A 21,086-nucleotide genomic window follows, 5' to 3' on the forward strand; every position below is an offset into this window, starting at 1 on the left:
CTGATGCCTTTTTAATCCGTGATTAGCTAGCCACGCTACCAGACGTTACAGGAGGCTTGTTCTGAGTGCTTGCCTCTCTTTATCTCAATACAGCGAAGACAAAATAATGAGAGGTGGCACCGACCGCTTTGAAGGGAAGTTCCTGAGCTGTGAGCCACTAAGCTTTAATCAATATGCAGCTTGAACGTCAAGAGACTTTGTCATGCAGTAGAAACAAGGTCAATGGTTACTGAAGGAGTGGAGAAGAACCAGAGTTATTGACACATTTCTCAACAGTAAAGCAGCCAGGGTGCACCACCAGCAGACAGTCTGATCCCAACCCCCTCACAAACCCTTTGCATTTCTGAACCCCAGGTTTGTCAGAGTTAAACCAGATATATTTCAAAGGCATGTGACAAGCATTTGGCATCACAGATGAAGCATCTGCCATGGCACTCACCCTTCCTGCTATGTGTGTGCAGACAATTTGCTTGGGGGGGGGGGGTGCGCGCATGCTCTTATTAACACTGACTCTGGATCAGATCTATGTCTAACTCCCCAGTTTACATTCGTCCCTTGCTCAAAAGAGTCTTACGTGAAATTATGAAAGTTCTCAGACTATTAATAGAGCCAGTTGGGAAATTCTTTCACAAATTGCTTTTTCATCAAAAAAGCTGATTCATGGACAATTTTGGTTTTGATGACACAGAGCCAGTTTTCACCGACCTCCAGACACTACAAAAGTTGAAAAAAAGTTACTAAATTGTTGGAATACTTTGTTTTGTTCACAACAAAAATGCCAGTTTTTGGTTCGCAGTGACTTTCCATCTAGAAATTTGAGGCAATGTCTTTGGAAAAAAAAAAAAAGGACAAAAACACTTCAAATTATCAAAACAAAACATTTTCATTCAAAACCCCATGTCATGATCATGAGGGGAAGGAGAAGAATCTGTGGATCTACAGCCCTGTCAACCTCACCTCAGTCTGTGGAAAAATCATGGAGAAGGTAATCCATTTTGAAACCCTTGGAGGGGAGGAAGGTGATCAGGAACAGTCAACCTGGATTCACCCAGGGCAAGCCATACCTCACCACTCTGATTGCCTTCTATGACGAGGTACCCGGCTCGGTGGACATGGGGAAGGCGGTGGATGTGATGATATACCTGGACTTCAGCAGAGCTTTTGCTACAGTTTCCCGCAGTACCCTTGCCAGCAAGTTGAAGCAGCGTGGACTGTCAGGTGGAAAGAAAGCCGTGTAGATATTCAGCTCAATGGGTGATGATCAATAGCTCATTGTCTGGTTGGCGGCTGTTATCAAGCAGAGTATTCCAAGGATCAGTTCTGGGGCTAGTTCTGTTCAACACCTTCATTAATGACCTTGACCGTGGAATGGATTGCGACCCCAGCAAGCTCACAGATGACACTAAGCTAGAGGGAGAGATAGGCGAGTGGGAGTGCAGGGATAAAGTCCAGAATGACCTAGACAAATTGGAAGACCAGGCCAAGAGAAATCTAATAAGGTTTAACGAGGCCAAGTGGAGAGTCCTGCACTTGGGGCAGAGGAATCCCAAACACTGCTACGGGCTGGGAACTGATTGGCTAAGCAGCAGTTCTGCAGGAAAGAACCTGGGGGTGACAGTGGATGAGAAGCTGGATATGAGGCAACAGTATGACCTTGTAGCCAAGAAGGCAAACAGCATATTGTGGTGCATTAGTAGGAGCATTGCCAGCAGACCTAGGGAAGTGATTATTCCCCTTTACTCAGTGCTGGAGAGGCCAACTCTGAGCCCCGCACTACAGAAACGATGTGGGGAGGATCCAACTGAGGGCAAAGAATAGGATGAGGGGGCTGGAGCACATGACCTACAAGGAGAGGCTATGGGATTTGCATTTGTTTAGTCTGCAGAAGAGAAGAGTGAGGGGCGATTTGATAGCAGCTTCAGCTACCTGAAGCAGGGTTCCAGAGGGGATTGAGAGAGGCTGTTCTCAGTGGTGGCAGATGGCAGAACAAGGAGCAATGGTCTCAGGTTACAATGGGAGAGGTCTAAGTTGGCTATTAGGAAACTGATGTCACTAGGAACTATTTCACACATCTAAAGTAGTGACACCATTACAGGAACTAACCACATCAACCACACCATCAGTGGCTCTTTTACCTGCACATTTACTAGTGTGATAAATGCCATCATGTGCCAGCAATGCCCCTCTGCCATATACACTGGCCAAACCAGACAGCCTCTATGTAAAACAATAAACGGACACAAATCAGACATCAGGAACGGTAACATACAAAATCCTGTAGGAGATCACTTCAATCTCCCTGGACACTCAGTAGCAGATTTAAAAATAGCCATCCTGCAACAAAAACCTTCAAAAACAGACTGCAGAGCTGCAATTCATTTGCAAGTTTGACACCATCAACCAAGGACTGAACAGGGACTGGGAATGTCTGGCCAACTGCAAAAGCAGCTTCTCCTCTCTTGGTGTTCACAACTCCACATCAGCTGCTGGAAGTGGGTCACTCCCGCCTTGACTGAATTGACCTTGTCAACTCTGGCCTTCCTCTTGTTTGGTACTCCCTTCTTTTCATGTGCCTGCATATTTAGGCCTGCCTCTGGAATCTCTGCTACACGCATCTGACGAAGCAGGCCTTTGCCCATGAAAGTTTATGCTTCAACAAATCTGTTAGTCTATAAGGTGCCACAGGACTTCTCATTGTTTTTACCAGGTGGGTAGTGAAGCACTGGAATGTGTTGCCTAGACAGGTGGTGGAATCTCCATCCCTAGAGGTTTTTAAGTCCTGGCTTGACATGGTCCTGGCTGGGAAGATGTAGTTGGGGTTGTTCTTGCTTTGGACAGGGGTTGGACTAGATGACCTCCTGGAGGTCTCTTCCAGCCCTTTGTGCCTATGAATAATCCCCTAACTTGAGTGAACTCCAAAGAACTAGCTGGAGCAGCAAAAACAGGCCTCTCCGTTGTTCTCCAAACACTCAACTTTCACTCACAAAAAATGTTGCTTTCTAGCTGTCCTGGGTGTGGAGCAACCCTTGAGAATGGAGCCTGAATGCAGCAAAGCAGGTGTCCCCCCTGAGCTGGCAGGAAGCCACTAACACTCTCTCAGATGTAGGAACTGCACCACTGATTTCAACAGTCTTGTGATTACATCAGTCAGCATTACCTCCGGCACAGCTCGGCAAAGCATGCCAGGGCTTGTCCACACGGGAGCACACGGCGGGTCTGTCGTCTGCAAGACTTACACTAGCATCCCTCCCCACGAGGACATGCCGCTTCCCACACCAGAGAGCCTTTCCCCACCGCAGCTGTGCCCCCCACTGCCGGAGGAGCTGGCCGGGGGGCAGCTCTCCTCCTCCGGAGTAAGAGGACCATGGGGGCTGGCTGGGAATGTGCCGGGGACAAGGAAGTTGGCACATTTCAGGGACAGCAGGCCCTGAGGAAGAGGGAGTGGCAGCCGTGACAAATGCAGCCCAGGCTACCAGCCATTCATCAGGCGGCACGGCCCGTTTCACCCACCAGCCCTTGAAAATGTGGCTCCCGGAGCAGGTGCTGGCTATGCTAGTGCTGGGCACAACGCCCATGGGGGCTCTGCTATGCCAGTGGAAACTCCTCTTTAACACGAGAGGTGCCCAGCCGAGGCGGGGCCCTGCCGGGGGGACTCAGGGCTGGAATGCAAAACTGGGCGGGGCGTTGGGACGGAACGAGACACAGCTACACTGGCCTCACATGGGCTCCCACGTCACCACCACGTGCAGCCCAGCGGCGCTCGTTTCACTGCCGTGCCGTGGCGCCCCGAGGTGCTGGGATGCCTGCTGCTGAGCCGTGGGGCGGGGAGACCTCCCTGCCACGCTGAGCAACACAGCAGGGGCTGCCCCCTGCATGCAGCACACCACAAAGAACTCCTTCCTCTGCTCCAGCAAGCCTCTGGCCCCACAGCCCAGCCCCCAGCTGGGCGCTTTCCTTGCCCCATGTCATGTCTCCCCATGAGGCCGACAGCAGCTGGCTGGGACCTCCGGAGCCCCTGCCCCAGTCACTGCTCCCACAGAATCAAGGCTAAAATCCCCTTGGCACTGATTGGAAGCAGGATCAGCCTCTCAGGGAGCTGGAGGGGCTGGGACATGGCCCTGCCCTGTGGCGCTGCGCGGGCTTCCCGTGTGCGGTTCCTGGTTTCTTCCAGGGGCATGAGAGCAAAGAGCCAAACCGGGGACTAAGCTTGGAGCCCTGGTGTGGCTGCTGCTGGGCTCCTGACAGGCGGGGCTCAGCCTGGCTGGCGCTGGGGACCCCGACGGGCGGGGCTCAGCCTGGTCAGTGCTGGGCTCCCGATGGGCGGGGCTCAGCCTGGTCAGTGCTGGGCTCCCGATGGGCGGGGCTCAGCCTGGCTGGCACCGGGGACCCCGACGGGCGGGGCTCAGCCTGGTCAGTGCTAGGCTCCCAGTTGGTGGGGTGGAGCCTGGCTGGTGCTGGGGTCCCCACAGGTGGGGCTGAGCCTGGTCTGAACATCTTGTGCCCAGTGATTGCTAGTGATGTGGAAACAGGCAGCAGTCCAAGGTTGTATGCGGGCAGAGAGAACCCCCCGGCTGGTGTTCATTGGTCCAGCTCTCCTGCCTGTCCCGCCCCTTCCAGCAGCCTCGCCAGTCCCTGAGGGGCGCCTGCAGTACAGCCATGCTGACTTACACCAGCTGGGGACCCGGCCCCATTAGTTTCAGTATCACCACTCCAGTGGATGCCTCCCCGGGTGCATGGGGCACAGCTGGGCCATTCGGGATAAGGGAGGTCGGCAGGCAGGCACTGGCGCTGCAACTGCTCCATTGCCGACTCTGGCGCCTCCAACACACAAAACACCCCACATCCCGCCCCGCCCCCGGCTCACTCACTGAGCCCAGCGCACTCCTGGCTCCACTGCCCAGGCCCGGGGCAGCTCCCAGGGCTCGGCTGGTGACGGGGCTCAGTGGGCAGCACTCACCGCAGGAGAGACTCAGTGCCCGTGGAGGCCAGGAGATGGTCCTTACCTACTGCAGGGCCCGGCCAGGGCGGCGGATGCTATTGTCAATGGGGCACAGGGCACTGAAGGGGCGGAGCCCAAGGCAGCACACTGACAGCAGGGCCCGGCCAGGGCAGCAGATGCTATTGTCAATGGAAGTACAGGGCCCTGAAGGGGCTGGGCCCAAGGCAGCACACTGACAGCAGGGCCCGGCCAGGGCGGCGGATGCTATTGTCAATGGGGCACAGGGCCCTGAAGGGGCGGAGCCCAAGGCAGCACGCTGACAGCAGGGCCCGGCCAGGGCAGTGGATGCTATTGTCAACGGGGGTGCAGGGCCCTGAAGGGGCGGGGCCCAATGCAGCACACTGACTGCAGGGCCCGGCCAGGGCGGCGGATGCTATTGTCAATGGGGGCACAGGGCCCAGAAGGGGCACAGCCCAAGGCAGCACACTGACTGCAGGGCCCGGCCAGGGCGGCGGATGCTATTGTCAATGGGGGCACAGGGCCCTGAAGGGGCGGGGCCCAATGCAGCACACTGACTGCAGGGCCCGGCCAGGGCAGCGGATGCTATTGTCAATGGGGGCACAGGGCCCTGAAGGGGCAGAGCCCAAGGCAGCCCACTGACAGCAGGGCCCGGCCAGGGCAGCGGATGCTATTGTCAATGGGGGCGCAGGGCCCTGAAGGGGCACAGCCCAAGGCAGCCCACTGACAGCAGGGCCCGGCCAGGGCAGCGGATGCTATTGTCAATGGGGGCACAGGGCCCTGAAGGGGCAGAGCCCAAGGCAGCCCACTGACAGCAGGGCCCGGCCAGGGCAGCGGATGCTATTGTCAATGGGGGCGCAGGGCCCTGAAGGGGCGGAGCCCAAGGCAGCCCACTGACAGCAGGGCCCGGCCAGGGCAGCGGATGCTATTGTCAATGGGGGTGCAGGGCCCAGAAGGGGCAGAGCCCAAGGCAGCCCACTGACAGCAGGGCCCAGCCAGGGCAGCAGACGCTATTGTCAATGGGGCACAGGGCCCTGAAGGGGCGGGGCCCAAGGCAGCCCACTGACAGCAGGGCCCGGCCAGGGCGGCAGATGCTATTGTCAATGGGGCACAGGGCCCTGAAGGGGCGGGGCCCAAGGCAGCCCACTGACAGCAGGGCCCGGCCAGGGCAGCGGATGCTATTGTCAATGGGGGCGCAGGGCCCAGAAGGGGCACAGCCCAAGGCAGCCCACTGACAGCAGGGCCCGGCCAGGGCAGCGGATGCTATTGTCAATGGGGGCACAGGGCCCTGAAGGGGCGGAGCCCAAGGCAGCCCACTGACAGCAGGGCCCGGCCAGGGCAGCGGATGCTATTGTCAATGGGGGCGCAGGGCCCTGAAGGGGCGGAGCCCAAGGCAGCCCACTGACAGCAGGGCCCGGCCAGGGCAGCAGATGCTATTGTCAATGGGGGCGCAGGGCCCTGAAGGGGCGGAGCCCAAGGCAGCACACTGACAGCAGGGCCCGGCCAGGGCAGCGGATGCTATTGTCAATGGGGCGCAGGGCCCAGAAGGGGCAGAGCCCAAGGCAGCCCACTGACAGCAGGGCCCGGCCAGGGCGGCAGATGTTATTGTCAATGGGGCGCAGGGCCCTGAAGGGGCAGAGCCCAAGGCAGCACACTGACAGCAGGGCCCGGCCAGGGCAGCAGACGCTATTGTCAATGGGGCACAGGGCCCTGAAGGGGCGGAGCCCAAGGCAGCCCACTGACAGCAGGGCCCGGCCAGAGCAGCGGATGCTATTGTCAATGGGGGCGCAGGGCCCTGAAGGGGCGGAGCCCAAGGCAGCACACTGACAGCAGGGCCCGGCCAGGGCAGCAGATGCTATTGTCAATGGGGGCACAGTGCGGTGAAGCAGTGGGGGCCCAGCCCAGAGGGTCCTGGTGCATGCAGCCACCTGTCCGGTGCCCTACGACCTGTGTCTAACCCAGGCAGGACGTCACGAGAGGGGGTGGGGGTCCCACCCTGGTCCTGCTACCCCCTCCTCCGAATTACTGAGGTCAGCTTGGCTCACCCTCCTCTAGGGCCGGCAGCTCCGTTCTACTGCTCCGCCCACCCATCCCCACCTCGGAGCCAGCGCTGGTCCCAGCCCTCCTCCTCTCTGGCCGGGCTGAGGCCGCTCGGACACGGCACCGGAGCTGCTCATGGGCCGTGCTTCGACGCACGCTCACATCTCAGCATTTTCCCTATTGCCTCTGAGGGGGCCTTGGTTAGAGGTCTGCCCCTTTGCTCATTGTCAGCAGACTCCGAGGCTGCTGGAGCCAGCCGTGACCTACGCCGAGACTCAGCAGGACAGCTTCTGTGGCCTGAGGGGCTGTCCACAGCCTTGCCGCCAGCAGCCAAGCTCTCTTGGCCAGGCACGAGGAAAACGAGGGAAGCCAAAGTGCTGCCCTCATCCCACGCAGGGGAAACCTGAAGCGACTCCACAGACACCTCTGTGTGGGACTAAAAATCCATCCTCAGCACCGGAAAACAAGTCATAGAAGGCAGAAAACTTCTGCCTCGGTCCCGGGCTTCCCCTGGCACGTTCCAGGCCAATGCGCCCCTTGCTGTGGATTTTCGCACAGCCGGGAGAGTCGGCTTCAACCTGCGTTAGGCAGCGCCACGAGAACCAGGACTCCCACACATCACCGGGAGCGGATCTGGATCCCGCTTACACTGGCATCGGGCCCAGAGGCACCCCGCTGAGCGCATTCTAGTCCAGTCCAGGGTTTATCGCACACCCACCTCAGTGGGATCTGAGCAGCTGAAAGGGGAGGCAGTGCAGCCCAAGAGCTACTGTGACCAAGGGCAAGTCACAGCACTGTCCTGTGCCTCAGTTTCCCTAGCTGGGGAACGACCCTGGCCTCCTGGGTAAAGTACTTCAGGATGTACTGATGAAAAGTGCTCTGTGAGACAGGGTAAGTAGCCAAATTACCCTGCATCCCCTTGTTCCCTGGGGACAGACGTCCCCTCTCTGGAGTCTTGGGGGGTGTAATCAGGCCCTCTGCCCTCGCCAGCCATCCCAGTGCTTTGGGTTACAATAGCACCTACCGGTTCCCTCAGCGCTGTGCTCTGTACAAACACCCTGGAGAAACGCACACAGGGGCCCTGGCCCTTAAGCCCCAAGACAGAAGGGTGGGAGAAAAGACTGGGTCAGAACTGCTGTCCCGCAGGTGGGGGTGGGATCCCGCAGGGTGGCCTGGTTCTGGACACCCCTGGACAGGAATGGAAGTTAGTACCATGTGCTGTCAAGGGGCTCCCCCCTCCCCAGGTATCTTCTCACAGAGGAAGCTTAGACCAGACAGACAGGCCTGCTGGCCTCCAGGCTGCAACCTTTAACCACAAGTCGCTCTGGCCTCCCTGCAGCAGATGAGGCCATGGACAGACGCCATTGATAGCGTCACTGTCACTGGGTGCGCTGCTGTAGGCAGCAGGGTAATGCAGCTCCCACTAGCCCAGGGACCATTCTCGCAATGGGTCAGTCATCTGAGTCCTCTCCCGGGGGGCTGGGGGCCAGCATTCCCTGCAAGCTGGACGCTCGGGGGCACGCTGGGGAGGTGCCAGAGAATGGGACGCACCAAGGGGGAGTGAGACAGACAACCCTCGTGGGCTGAACGGTCTCCGCCAGCGAAGAAGTCCCAGCTAGAGCCAAACAGCGAAGCTCAGTCTGTCGGGGCAGGGGCTGGATCCCGCTGAGGGCAGCAAACCCAAGCTCCTTTGAGCAGCTCGGAAAGTCACCAGAGAACCAGACAGTGGTGCCGCTTGGCCAGGTGACTGGGGCTTAACCAGTGCTGGAGTGTGGCAGGCCCCAGCAGGGGCAGCACATGGAGCGAGAGCAATGAAGAGGGCAGCCAGCAGAGGGCGCAGCGGGAACAAGCTGTCCCAGGGTGAGTGGGGCTGGCGCAATCTATAGGCCAGAGCCGGGGAAAAGCCCGAAATCAATGCGGGAGGTTCTGTGGCTGTGCTGGGCTCAGGTCTCTTCCTGGCAGGTTTTAACTGAGCGTAGGGAACGGGATGGGGAAAGTCCAGCAGGGCTGACTCGCAGCACAAGCCTGCAGACCTACACCCCCAGGGGAGCAGGCAGCTAGGCCCCACTTCCTCAGCCCCTGGCCGGCTCCCAGGGACGAAAGCCTGGTGGGGGGCAAGGAGACAGAGCGGGAGCAGCTCCCGCCCAGCCCAGCCCTGCAGAGAGCTGTGGGTGGCAACGCAGGCTGCCCACCGGCCCCAGCAAGGTGCTCGCGCTGTGTGCCGCATTTAGCACCCGCAGGCCCCAGCTTCACCCGACAGGGCCGGGGGATGAGCGTGGGCGGGCCTGGCAGGAGCAGCGAGCGCACTGGCTGCAGGCATCCCGGGGAGGGCAGCCGCTGAGCAGCGGGGAGCGGACCTTGGAGCTTCCCCAGCTTTTGGGTGCAGGGTGCACGAGCCAGCAAGGGCAGCCCAGTCAGCAGCCGGCTCCCCTCCAGATTCACCCCGGCTGCCTCCCACGGCCAGGCAAGCGGCAGCTCTCCAGCAGCCCACCAGGCTCCTGCTGCAGAGCTCCCAGCTGCGGAGCAGGCTTCTCCAGCCCAGCCCGCCAATTCAGCAAAGCCAAACCCCCGGGCCTCAGGCTCTGTGCCCTCAGGGCTTCAAACTGCAGCAATGGGGCAGGATACGTGGGCCAGGAGCAGGCGCCTTCACAAAGGCTCATTCACAGCGAATAACATCAGGGACAATGGTGTCTCTGCATAAAAACACTCCATTCACTGCAGGCGTGTACCGAGGGCCCCCGTGCACTGCAGGCAGGTACCGACGACCCCCGTGCACTGCAGGCACACACCGACACGCACAGACAGCCTCGTGCACTGCAGGCACACACCGACACGCACAGACAGCCCCGTGCACTGCAGGCACACACCGACAGCCCCGTGCACTGCAGGCACACACCGACAGCCCCGTGCACTGCAGGCACACACCGACACGCACAGACAGCCCCGTGCACTGCAGGCACACACCGCCAGCCCCGTGCACTGCAGGCACACATTGACAGGCCTGTGCACTGCAGGCGCACACCGACAGCTCTGTACACTGCAGGCACACACCGCCAGCCCCGGGCAGTGCAGGCGCACACTGGCACACACCAACAGCCCCTGTGCAGTGCAGGGCAGGGCGGACAGGCAGCTTTGCAGGCGCAGGGGAGCCGGTCTCCCCACAGAGTGTCCTCCCCCCGCTGACAAGCCGTGGCCAGAGCCCGCCGAGGCTCGGGCTTGGGCCGGCCCCCGCCCGGGCACACGGCAGCAGCGTGCGGCCGCGGAGGACTGGTTCCCGGCCGGTCTGCAGGCGCCCACGCGCGGACACGGGTTCACGGGTGGGCCGAGTCGCCCGCGGGAAGCCCGGCCCGGGCCGCGGCCAGGCCGGGGGAGTCGAGCTCCAGGCGGCGGCTGGGCACCGCTGCAGGGCCCCCCGAGGCTCTGCCGCAGCCACTAGGCGCCACTGCCCTGCCGCGGCACGCGTGCCCACGCCCGGCTGAGGACACGCGGGCGCCGCGGCCAAGGGGGCCCGGGGACGCGACCTCCGGCCGGAGCCCCATGCCGAGCCCGGCCTCGCCCGCAGGGCCTCGCTTCCCGCCCCGCCGAGCCGAACCGCTCCAGGGCTCCGCCTGCCCCGTCACTGGCCCGGGCGGCCGCGGGGTCCCCTCGCCTGGGGGCACAAACTTCCCCAGGAGCTTGGCCCGGCCGGACAGCGCTGGAAGCTCCCGCCCCCGCCCCGCCGGCAGCCAGAGCCCCGGGGCTGGCCTGGGGCACAGCGTCCCGTCCGGGGCCAGCTCCGAGCCGCGCAGCTCCCAGCCCGCCCCCCCGCAGCCCCCCAGCTCCCAGCCCGCTCCCCGCAGCTCCCAGCCCGGCCCCCCGCAGCCCCCCAGCTCCCAGCCCGCTCCCCGCAGCTCCCAGCCCGCCCCCCCGCAGCCCCCCAGCTCCCAGCCCGCTCCCCGCAGCTCCCAGCCCGGCCCCCCGCAGCCCCCCAGCTCCCAGCCCGCTCCCCGCAGCTCCCAGCCCGCCCCCCCCCGCAGCCCCCCAGCTCCCAGCCCGCTCCCCGCAGCTCCCAGCCCGCCCCCCCGCAGCCCCCAGCCCGCAGCCCCCCAGCTCCCAGCCCGCCCCCCCGCAGCCCCCCAGCTCCCAGCCCGCCCCCCGCAGCTCCCAGCCCGCTCCCCGCAGCTCCCAGCCCGGCCCCCCGCAGCCCGCTCCCCACAGCTCCCAACCCGGCCCCCCGCAGCCCGCTCCCCGCAGCTCCCAGCCCGAGCCCCGCCCGCCGGGGCCGGACCCGCTCACCTGGTGCGCCCGGTGCCGCCCGCGGTCCTGCGCCGGCTCTAGCGGCCCGCCTGGGGCCCCGCGCACGCCGCGCCCCGCATGGCCCCGGAGCCGGCAGGCGGGCTGGGGCGCAGGGCAGCGCCGGCGGGGAGGCTGCCTGCCGCGGCGCGGGCGGGGCTGGGGCTGGGGCCGGGGCGGCCCCGCATGGCCGAGGTGCAGCCGCCCCCCGCGGAGCCGGAGCCGGAGCCGGAGCCGCTGCCGCAGCCTGGGCGGGAGGGACGCGCCGCCGCCGCCGGAGCTGGCCGGGACCGAGCGCCCAGCGCAGCTCCGCCGCCCGGTCCTAAAGGCAGCTCGGCCCTTCCCGTCCCGGCCCCGGGCAGCCAGCCCGGCCGCTCCCCGCAAGGGCGGGGCGGGAGGCGGCTCGGCGCGGGCACAGCTGGGACCTCCCCCGGCTGCCCCAGAGCGCTCAGCACGGCCGGGCCTGCCCCGGGTCCCCGCTCAGCGCCCCCGTTGGTCAAGCTCCCGCCGGGCCAGCAGCCACCCCGGCTGTGCTGGGACTCTGGGCTGCAGGGAGGCACCCGCTGCAGCGCCCACAGCCGGCGGCAATCGGGCCACACTCTGCGGAAGTCCTCTGAGTCACACCCCTGCGAAACCAGCCGCCTTGGCAGGACAGCCGGCTCCCCTGCCCCGCCGCCATCCCTCAGTAGGGAGCGGCCCAGCCCTGGCAATACCCCAGGGCGGCCACAGCCCTTCCTGGGCCACCCCTGGCGAGACCGGCTTTCCCTGCTGCTGTCCAGGCGTCCTCCAGGGACCGGCCCCGCTCTGGTGGTACAGCGCCTAGCACGGTGGGTTCCTGGGCTGTGACTGGAGCTGCTGCAATGCCTGGCAAGGCAAACACACAGGAAGGGCAGCAGGGTTCATGGAGTCCCTTACCCACCACTGCCAGAGGGGCCCCTTGGCTGAAAGCTCCTGTCCCACTGCGGGTGTTTCCATTTCTGGGTTTAAGATCCCAGCACAGTTTGAACAGCTCTAGTCCAGCACCCTGGGACCTGACCGCTGCCAGAGAGAGACTTTGCCGGACCCGGGGGCTCAATGTTGTCTAGCAGCAACACCAACACTTCCACTGCTGCTGGGCTCTCAGGCCTGGGCTACACTAGGGTTCACAGCCAATCCCAGATACACAATCCCAGCCCCACCCTTGGCCTAGGAGGATCAAGTTTCTTCCCTAGTGTAGATAAGGGATATTCCCCTTTGGGTGGAATCGCTTATTCGGTGCCTCAGCATGGGGTACCGGGCTCAATGGCCAAGCCCAGAGAGATGGATTTTGCCGCATCTTCACACATGCTGCAAAATGGATCCCCAGGAGATCAATGGCAGTGCACCAACCACCCACCTCTGAGTACAGACACACCCTCACAAGACATTCAGGGTAAATTACGGCTCAATAATAGCATGGAGCACCGAGAGCCAGGACTGCTGGCTGGGAACAAGCTGTAGGGGACCACAGGAAACCTGGCCACACCCATCCAGCTCACTAAGATCAGGCCAGATTATGGATGTTGCCCTGAGGGAGCTCCGGATTAGAGAGGTTCAACCTGTACAAGGCCCCTGCCCACTGCAAGTGTTTCGTTTCCTTGTGTCCTTTTGCCACCACCAGTGGGAATTGTGCCAGCTGTAAGTATCATTCCCAACGTGATCTTCAGCAGGGCAGCACTGCCTGGCTTCAGACCCGTTCTGGGCCTTGGAAATCTTTAATGAGCAGCATGATGGATTTGTGCCTGCCCCTCCTCCTTAGTCAGACTTGCAAAGCACCAGCAGCAAATCATGAGTGAAAGATCATTCCCAATATTTAAAGTGTATTTTAAATCTCTGGTGCAGGCCTTGGAAGTCTACAACTCAAAAGCACATGGTTCACTTCTCTTTTTCCCATACATACCATTTTTTCTAATCTGGCTGCTCAGCTACTGTTCTTGAAGGGGGCACTAGGGAGCACGCCATTCTTTCCACAGCTGTTCAAAACATGGAATTTCTGTCCCCTCTTAAATTTGGATATTTGGACATTGATTTTCACCCCACATTAGGACAAAACGTTGAAATGTTCAAGCTGGTGCTGGAATGAAAAGCTCAGACAATAAGATCTATCAAGGAGCAAGAAGATATTTTGTTTTGATCAAAACATTTTATAATAATTGGAGCTACATTTCCTAGAACTGGGGGAGCTTGTCTAGTTCGGTCCCCTGCCTTCTTGGCAAGACCAACCACCATCTTTGGCATCTATTTACCCCCATCCCTAACTGGCCTCCACAAGGATTGAGCTCAGAGCATAGCAGGCCAGTGCTCAAACCACCAAGCTATCCCACACTGATGTGTTTCATGGGGGTTTAATTTTCTGTTTTAATACAGCCCCATTCTTGTGACAGGTTTAAAAAAAATGTTTAATGGAAAAATTTCTTCTTATTCCTTGGCTGGAACCAGGCCTTGATCAAGCCCTTTGCCCCAAATGGCCTGGAGTAGGGGACAGTATTGTGTCCAATTCCAGGCCCCACATTTCAGGAAAGATGAGGACCAAAGGTGAAATGAGAAGAGGATGGTGAAAGGTCCAGATATGACGACCTAGGAGGGAAGATTGAAAAACTGAGTTTGTGTAGTCAGGAAAAGAGAAACTGGAGAGGGGAGAAGACTGCAGCTTTCAAGTACATAAAGGGTTGTTACAAGGAGGAGAAAGAAAAATTGTTCTCCTTAACTTTTAAGGACAGGATAAAAAACAATGGGCTTAAATTGCAGCGAAGGCAGTTTATGCACTATAGAAATGATCCTGGTGATAATACTGATGGAGAGTCTGAGACTGAAGATAGAACATCTAGCAGATGAGCAAACAGGATTCAGGCAAGATAAAAGTACCATACAGCAGATATTGGCATTAAGATTGATATTGGAATAGGCTCGATGAGAGAACAAGAACACCTACAATTGTTTTGATTTTCAGAAGACATTTTACAGTATAGATCAGAGAGTGACTGGGTCGGTGTTAGTCGTACGGTGTGGATAGCAGATGGATACCATTGTTGAAGGATATCCTTGATGATGCAGAGGCAGCAATGAGAACGTGCGGAGAATGGGGAAGTTGGTTTAGAACAAGTAGAAGTATGAGGCAAGGAGATCTGATATTGCTGAGTATCTTCATCATGCACCTAGAGAGCGATGGACAAGATCAAGGAAGAGGCAGAAGGGATATCTGTGCACTGGAGGGGAATCAACAGCTTGAGGCTTGCAGATGATATAGTTATTGAAGATGATAAAGAAAAGCTAGTGAGAACAGTGCACTTGCTAAACAAGGAAGCAAAGTGGTACAGGCTGATTATGAACATCGATAAAACAAAAACCAGTGGTATTTGGAGAGAAGGAGATAGGAAGGAAGATCATTGCAGAGGGGATTGAACTACTAGAGAACGTACAAGTTGACGTATCTGGGGAGCAACATGACATATGATCTAGACTGTAAGAAGGAAATGGCGACTAGAATAGCGAAAGCGAGAGCGAGTTTGAAGGAGATGGATAAGACCTGGAAAAGCAAAGTGATTAGCTTAGGAATGAAGCTGAGCATCTTGAAAACGTTTGTACTCAGCAGCATGTTGTACGGCTGTGAGACACGGGTGATAACGAAAGATTCGAAGAGGAGAACGGTTGTGTTTGAGAGGAGTTATAGAAAGATCCTGAGAATAGGGTGGATGCAGAAGGTCACCAATGAGGAATAATGTAGGAAGATACAGCTGAAAGAGAACCTACCGCAGAAGGTTATACAATGGAAGTTGCAGCTATTTGGGTGTATCTGCAGAACGAACAAGGAATGAAAAGTGAAGACCCTGGTATTCGGCATAATGGACTGTTCAAATAGGAGAGGCAGAGCCCACAGAGAATGGGTAGATGATACAGTAGGTTGGTCTGGAGCTAGTCTACAGAAACTAAGCTACTCCGCACTGGACAGGGAAATATGGAAGGAAATAGCGAGGGAGGCATTGGACACCAAAGGGTGCTGAGCCCACAGTTGTTAATGATGATGAGGGCAGTTTAGGTTGGACATTGAGAAAGACTTCTACCATCAGCCTGTTAAGTACTGGCATAAATTACTTAGGGAGCAGTGGAATCTCCAGCCTTGGAGGCTTTTAAGGACAGGTTAGACACAACTGCCAGAAACAGCCTATTACCTGGTCCTGCTTGAATCCAGAGGACTGAAGGAGATAGCCTATTGACATCCTTGCCCGTCTGACACATTTGATTTTATTACGAGCAGGAAACTTTCCTGGGCAAATGTCGCCCACTGCTGCAGAATCTCAGTGAGTGTTTGAAAAAACACTAGTCCTGCTAGAAGTGACAAAAGTCCCCTTCCTAACAGGGCAGCGTAACCCCATGCACTATCTCCCAAGTCTGCAGGGAGCGGCCCTCCAGGGAGGCAGGATAGCCCTCTGGTCAGAGCACCAGCCTAGATCCCGGGCCAACCTGGCTTCACTTCCTTGCTCCACCACATGCCACACAGCTTCCAGCACCAGTCCCCTCTGCCCTGGGGCTGGATGTGCCCTAGAGGGTCACGGCAGGGCACTGCTGAGAGGAAGCCCTGGCAGAAGAGCCGTGCAGGGTGGGGCTTTGTGCCGACACCTCCCCCATTGAGGTGGGGACAGGATGAGTCAGTATTGTGCAGGGGGAGCTCCAGTGTTAACTTCCTGGGGTGGCAGGAGAACAGCCTGAAGCAATGTACTTGCTCTGCTCTGTGGAGCAGGGGCAGCTCCCACTGATGTCTGGGCAGGGGGACAGCGGCAGCTTTAATGGATTTAATTAGCAGATGTCCACTTTCTACCCGCACGGCTCCACGGCCGAAGATCAGGGCGCCGAGATCAAGCCAGGTGAGGAGCGAGCAGGTGTGGAGGTCTGGCATTCAGACAGTGATCTCTGCACCAAGGCAAAGGCCTCAATCCCCAGCGACCCGGTGGCGGAAGGGCACTCAGGTGGGGTTAGGGCATGGCACTGGCGGATGAGTCTAGTTTCTGAGCCAGTGGCTACTGGTACCTTTCCCCTGTGCTGATTAACATGCCCCGCAGGCCCACTTGTGCACACTTTTACAAACCTGCGCGTGCTGCTTTCTCCAGGCATTTGGGTCAGCTCAGCACTTTACCCAGGGGTCTCCCTCTGGCTCCCCTGATCAGCTGACACTTCTCAGCGTTAGCCACAGTTCTGCAACGGGCATGTTAAACACATGGCCTGGTATTTCAAACCCAGGCCTTTTTCGAGGGAATGCGGAAGCAGTCAGTGAGAAAAGCTAGAGGTACAAAACAGGCATTTGCAGAAACCTTGATGTCTTCGAAGCCAGCCCAGAGCAAGCCCCCAGGGGAGCAGCTGTGTCATTTTGCTGCCATAACTGGCAAAGAGCGTTGGAGCAGATGCAATCAGAAATGCAATCCATGTGCTTCAGATCAGATACAAGACCCGGAAGGGGATGGCTGGAATGGTGCGGACAAGGAAGGTAATAAAACCCAGAAGGGTTTAAGCCCCAGGTTAACTGGAAAATCCAAAGCTGATGAACAGGCTAGAGTCTGTCTGCTTCATTTGCGGCACACCCCACATTCAGGTGACCACAAAGTATGGGCGGAGCCTGTACCACGGCAAACTCCTGCATTGGCCGCTAAGAGCTTGATTGCCGTTTCTATTGCTGTACCAGCTGGGAGCCCCGTCATGGGCAGGACCCCTCCGGGCTGGAGCTCGTACAAGTGCAGACACAGACAGTTCCAGCCCCAGGTACTCACCGTTCCGTAAGAGCCATTGGTGCAAAGGGGCATCCAGGTGGCAACACTCGTTGTTTGTTCTTGAAGAGGTGCAAGAGGCCAAATGACCAAACAGCCAAATCCAGTGTCTAAGGTCAGGGCGGTATGGGATGGAGACACCCCTCCCCCTCAGGAGCAAAGTCTCACAGCATGTGCACCTCGCGCAGGTGGGTTTCCAAGAGCTTCCTTTCACGTGGTGGTATGTACGGGGGGATTGCTTAGGCTACAAAGCTCTTCGTGCCTCACTATAATCCAACCCAGCAGGCCCCTCCCTTGCTGTGTGTACTCTGCTTTGGATGCCAGCCATCCAGGTACCCGTCCTGGAAGAGCCCTCCCACGGCTGCACTGGGCCAGAGCATGAACGTATTTTGCCAGGTGATAGTCTACTTGACTATACGGACACCTGGCTCAGGAGTCAATTTGCCTCTTGTTGCTGAGAAGCCAGTCTGCTTCGCCAGGTTCGGAAGATGCCTTAGTACTATCAGCCAGCAGAATCTTCCGACCTTACAGGCAGTCTTTGGTGCTTCTGTTTCACCAGGACAATGATGATCAGCAGGTGATGAGTTTTCAAAGGATCCCTCACAAGGCATACTTGGGCAAAATGTGTCATAGCTCTGGGGCAGGGGTGGACACGCAAGGTTTTAACCTGGAGGAGACTAAAGTGTGTTTGATCTCAAGTGGGAAAGATCCAAGGGTGGGAGGTTGAGGGAAAAGAGGACAGAAGACAAGAATGAGCACCAGTTCCGGGCCCAGGCCCAGAGACCCAGCAGTGACACCTGCCTTGCCCAGCCATCAGCAGCTCCACCCTCCCCTCAGCTGGCAGTTCAGCTGCCCAGCCTGCACTCAGCAGGGAGAGAACCTGGCTCTTGCGCTGGCTGAGGAGGAGGGTGGTTACCTTCCAGGAGGGAGGGCAGAGGAGACGGAATGGGGGATCCCCACAGGGGCCCATAGGGGGGACTTGAACCTGGGACCTTCCTGCTGGTGAGGGACAGCAAACTCCAGGGCCTTGTGTGGGCCAGCCCCTAGAGAAGGACAAAGGCCTACAGCCTGCAAGCCAGCCAGCCTGTCTGCAGGAGGTGAGAGGCCTAACAAAGCAGCCACCATCCTGCCCAAAAAAGGCACGAGACATGCCCCAATGTGCGCGGCAGGCAGCCCTGGGACAGCGGGGGGTGGGGGGGAAGGACGTCCCCCTCCCAAGAAAACAAAGCACACAGAAAACCAGTCACCTTGGGGCGGGACACTCAGCTACCCCTCAGCTAAAGCTGTACCATCCCCATGGCTTTCCCTTTAGTGAGCCCAGTCCCAAGAGCCAGGTAGACCTTACAGGCAAGGAGCGGGACCTTTCAGCCATAGCCAGCTGTGTAAGTCAAGGGCGCAATCTAGCCCTTGAGCAATGTCGTCCTTTCCCCCGTTTACACCAGGTACCATTCCAAGGGCCCTTGCTAGAGAGGATGGAACGGATTTTTCCCTGGAAATAGAAGCGAAGTGACGGCTGCCTGATCCCACCAGGGGAGTGGGGGGAGGAGAAAAGCTCCCCGATGAAATCAATAAAGAGTTTTGCTTCCAAATTAATTGCACACTATGGCCCTCAGTGTCTGGGCACCACGTCAAGAACGATGAACCAACAGAGCAGCCAAGAACCATGCCTGTAAACACTTACCAGCAGTAAGGAGAATACCGCTAAGCACCCTTTGAAATTTGAACAGCAAGAGGCATCGTCTGACAAGGGAACTCAAGGAGAACCACCAAGCGCATCAAATGAATTGTCATCTACCTGATGGGAGTCTCTGCACCACTGGCTCTGAGCGGCGGTACATTTATTCCCACATTATTAACAACTGCATCTGTGATCCAGCATTAAATTGGCACATCTCCTTTGTGGGCCATGATTCAGCTCCTCAGCTGGTGTAAGCCAGCAGAGCTCCACCAAAGGCCAAGGGCTGACACAGATTTACATGGGCTGGGGGTTGGAACTTGCATTTCTAAGAGGGGAGAGCCAAATCCAAAATAAAACCAGCCACACACAGGATTTGAGGCGTCTGCTCAGAGCAAGGGTAACCGGAATACAGCGAGCTAAGCTCTCTCCTGGCTTCACACCACTAAAGTCAGAGACTCCATGGACTATCACAGTGCCCACCTATCATCCTGGATGACCTTGGGCAAGTCTCTTCACCAATCTGTGCCTCAGTTTCCCCCTCCACTGTACGGGAACACTAATAGAGACCTTCTTTGTAAATCACTTGGAGACCTACAGCCCAGAGCTCTGCATTATTAAAGAGCAGAATGCCGACTTCTTACTCCTATCTGTGAGCAGCTACTCCAGGAGCAACCCCTGCCATCTAGGGAGTGGCTCCAGTGAGTAGCTGCTCAAAGGGGATAAGGGCTTACCAATGAGCCTGCAAAGATTCCGGCCCATTTTCACACCAAGTGCTAATTTTAAGCTTGTTCCCATTGTAAGTTTAAGCTTCTGCCGTCCCTGCTGAGGTCACTCACATGAAAATCTGAAGGCTAAATCATTAAGAGCAGGCTCGTGATTGCTTCCAGGGTGACTTCTTGGTGTGGGTTACAGCCTCCTCCCTTTTCCTCTAACTCACCCCCCTGCTTATCTGGACGGGAATTTTGTCCTCTGAGTGGGAACCATGGAGGAGAGTTGTGTGGAAAGCACCCTGTCTGCTGTGCTCCCATCCTTCCCAGCAATCTCTCAGCTACCTGCTCCAAAGACACTGGGCCCACTCCCCGCTCTGATTTCCTACCAGAATAACTGCGTGGCCGTGAGGCGCAGCATGGAGAATCAGGCCCACGGCGCACAAAACCCGGCCTTTCCCATTCCAGGCATCTTGCAGAAAGGAAGTGTGGCTTTTGCAGGAACTCAGCGTTGTCCAACGGGAGGCTCCCGGCAGGACAGGGGGTTCCACCAGCCAGAGCTAGCAAGGAAGCAGGAATGGGGCCTGATCCACATGCCAGTGGAAAAGACTTCAGTGAGCTTTGGATCAGGCCCCTAGTTTTTAAATGGGTTGGTGTGTCACTTGGGGTGCACACGTGCCGAGGAGAAGAAGGGGTGGTAACCCCACTTACACCTCACCACGCAGGCAGGCACTCAGAACGGGTGACTCTCTCCCGCCCTGTATCACACAGCCACGGACCAGCAAGCAGGAGCAGAAGTGGCACCTGACAGGAGCAGGGATGTCTCCAGAGAGTGTTCCTGAAGCTGTGCCCTGCCCCCACTCAGGCATCATGTAGCCCTTGTTAGGGCTGGCTGCAAATTTTGGGTCAAAACTAGCCCCGGTCCCTGCCAGAAACCTGGGGGGGTTGGGCTAACGCAGCACATTTTGCTGCAAGTGGCTGGTTTCCTGGATGCATTTTGACTTTTCCTCAAAGATCAAAAACCTCAAAACCAAGAATTCTCAGACAAAAATCTGCACGTTTCAGTTGCTGAAAAGTGAATAAAAAAATTCCATTTTTTGATGAAAAGTTGAAAGTTTTCCAGGGGAGAGGGGGAATCCATTTTCCAGGTCTGGCTATTCTTGGATGTACAAACCATGAAGGAAAAAACCTAAACATAAACAATAGAGCTGCACTCTTTTTCCCTTGCTTGGTTTGGTTTATTCAACAAAACCAAAACCAGTAATGATGCGGGAAGCCTGACAGGTGTCCCAGCGTTGCTTGTTCCAAGTGGATGGACAGAACCCATCCTTTGCCCAGGGGTTTTCTAAATTTCAGAGATTCCCCATTGGAACTGCTGGGTGCTGTGTGTCTAACTCCTTTCTCCGTTTGGAAACTCATGTGAAGTCATTTTTGACCCCAAATCAAACCGCAGAAGCTTCCCTAGGTACTGCTAATGGGATCACTTCATGCGCATGCTCCTCAAGGGTGTAATTTGCTAACATTGCATAGTCTCCAACACTCTGGGGATGGATCGGCCTCATACTTTCCAACCACAGCTTGATATGTTTTTGGACGTGACCGTCATTAATCATTTCTGCCATTTCCCCGTGAGAACAGGGCAGCAACTCAGTAAATAT

At 57.7% G+C, this 21,086-nt stretch overlaps 1 protein-coding gene across 1 annotated transcript in view; it reads right to left on the reverse strand.

Annotated features, from left to right (window-relative positions):
* SYNDIG1 (synapse differentiation inducing 1) overlaps nt 1-11,649 on the reverse strand; it is an 86,780-nt gene extending 75,131 nt beyond the window's left edge. Inside the window, exon 1 of the mRNA XM_074988419.1 lies at nt 11,273-11,649. The gene's annotated coding sequence lies outside the window, so the exon portion shown is untranslated. The remainder of the gene's footprint in view (nt 1-11,272) is intronic.
* Nucleotides 11,650-21,086: the final 9,437 nt, after the last annotated feature.

The sequence above is a fragment of the Carettochelys insculpta genome, chromosome 3 (assembly GCF_033958435.1).
Source record: "Carettochelys insculpta isolate YL-2023 chromosome 3, ASM3395843v1, whole genome shotgun sequence".
Taxonomy (NCBI): Eukaryota; Metazoa; Chordata; order Testudines; family Carettochelyidae; genus Carettochelys; species Carettochelys insculpta.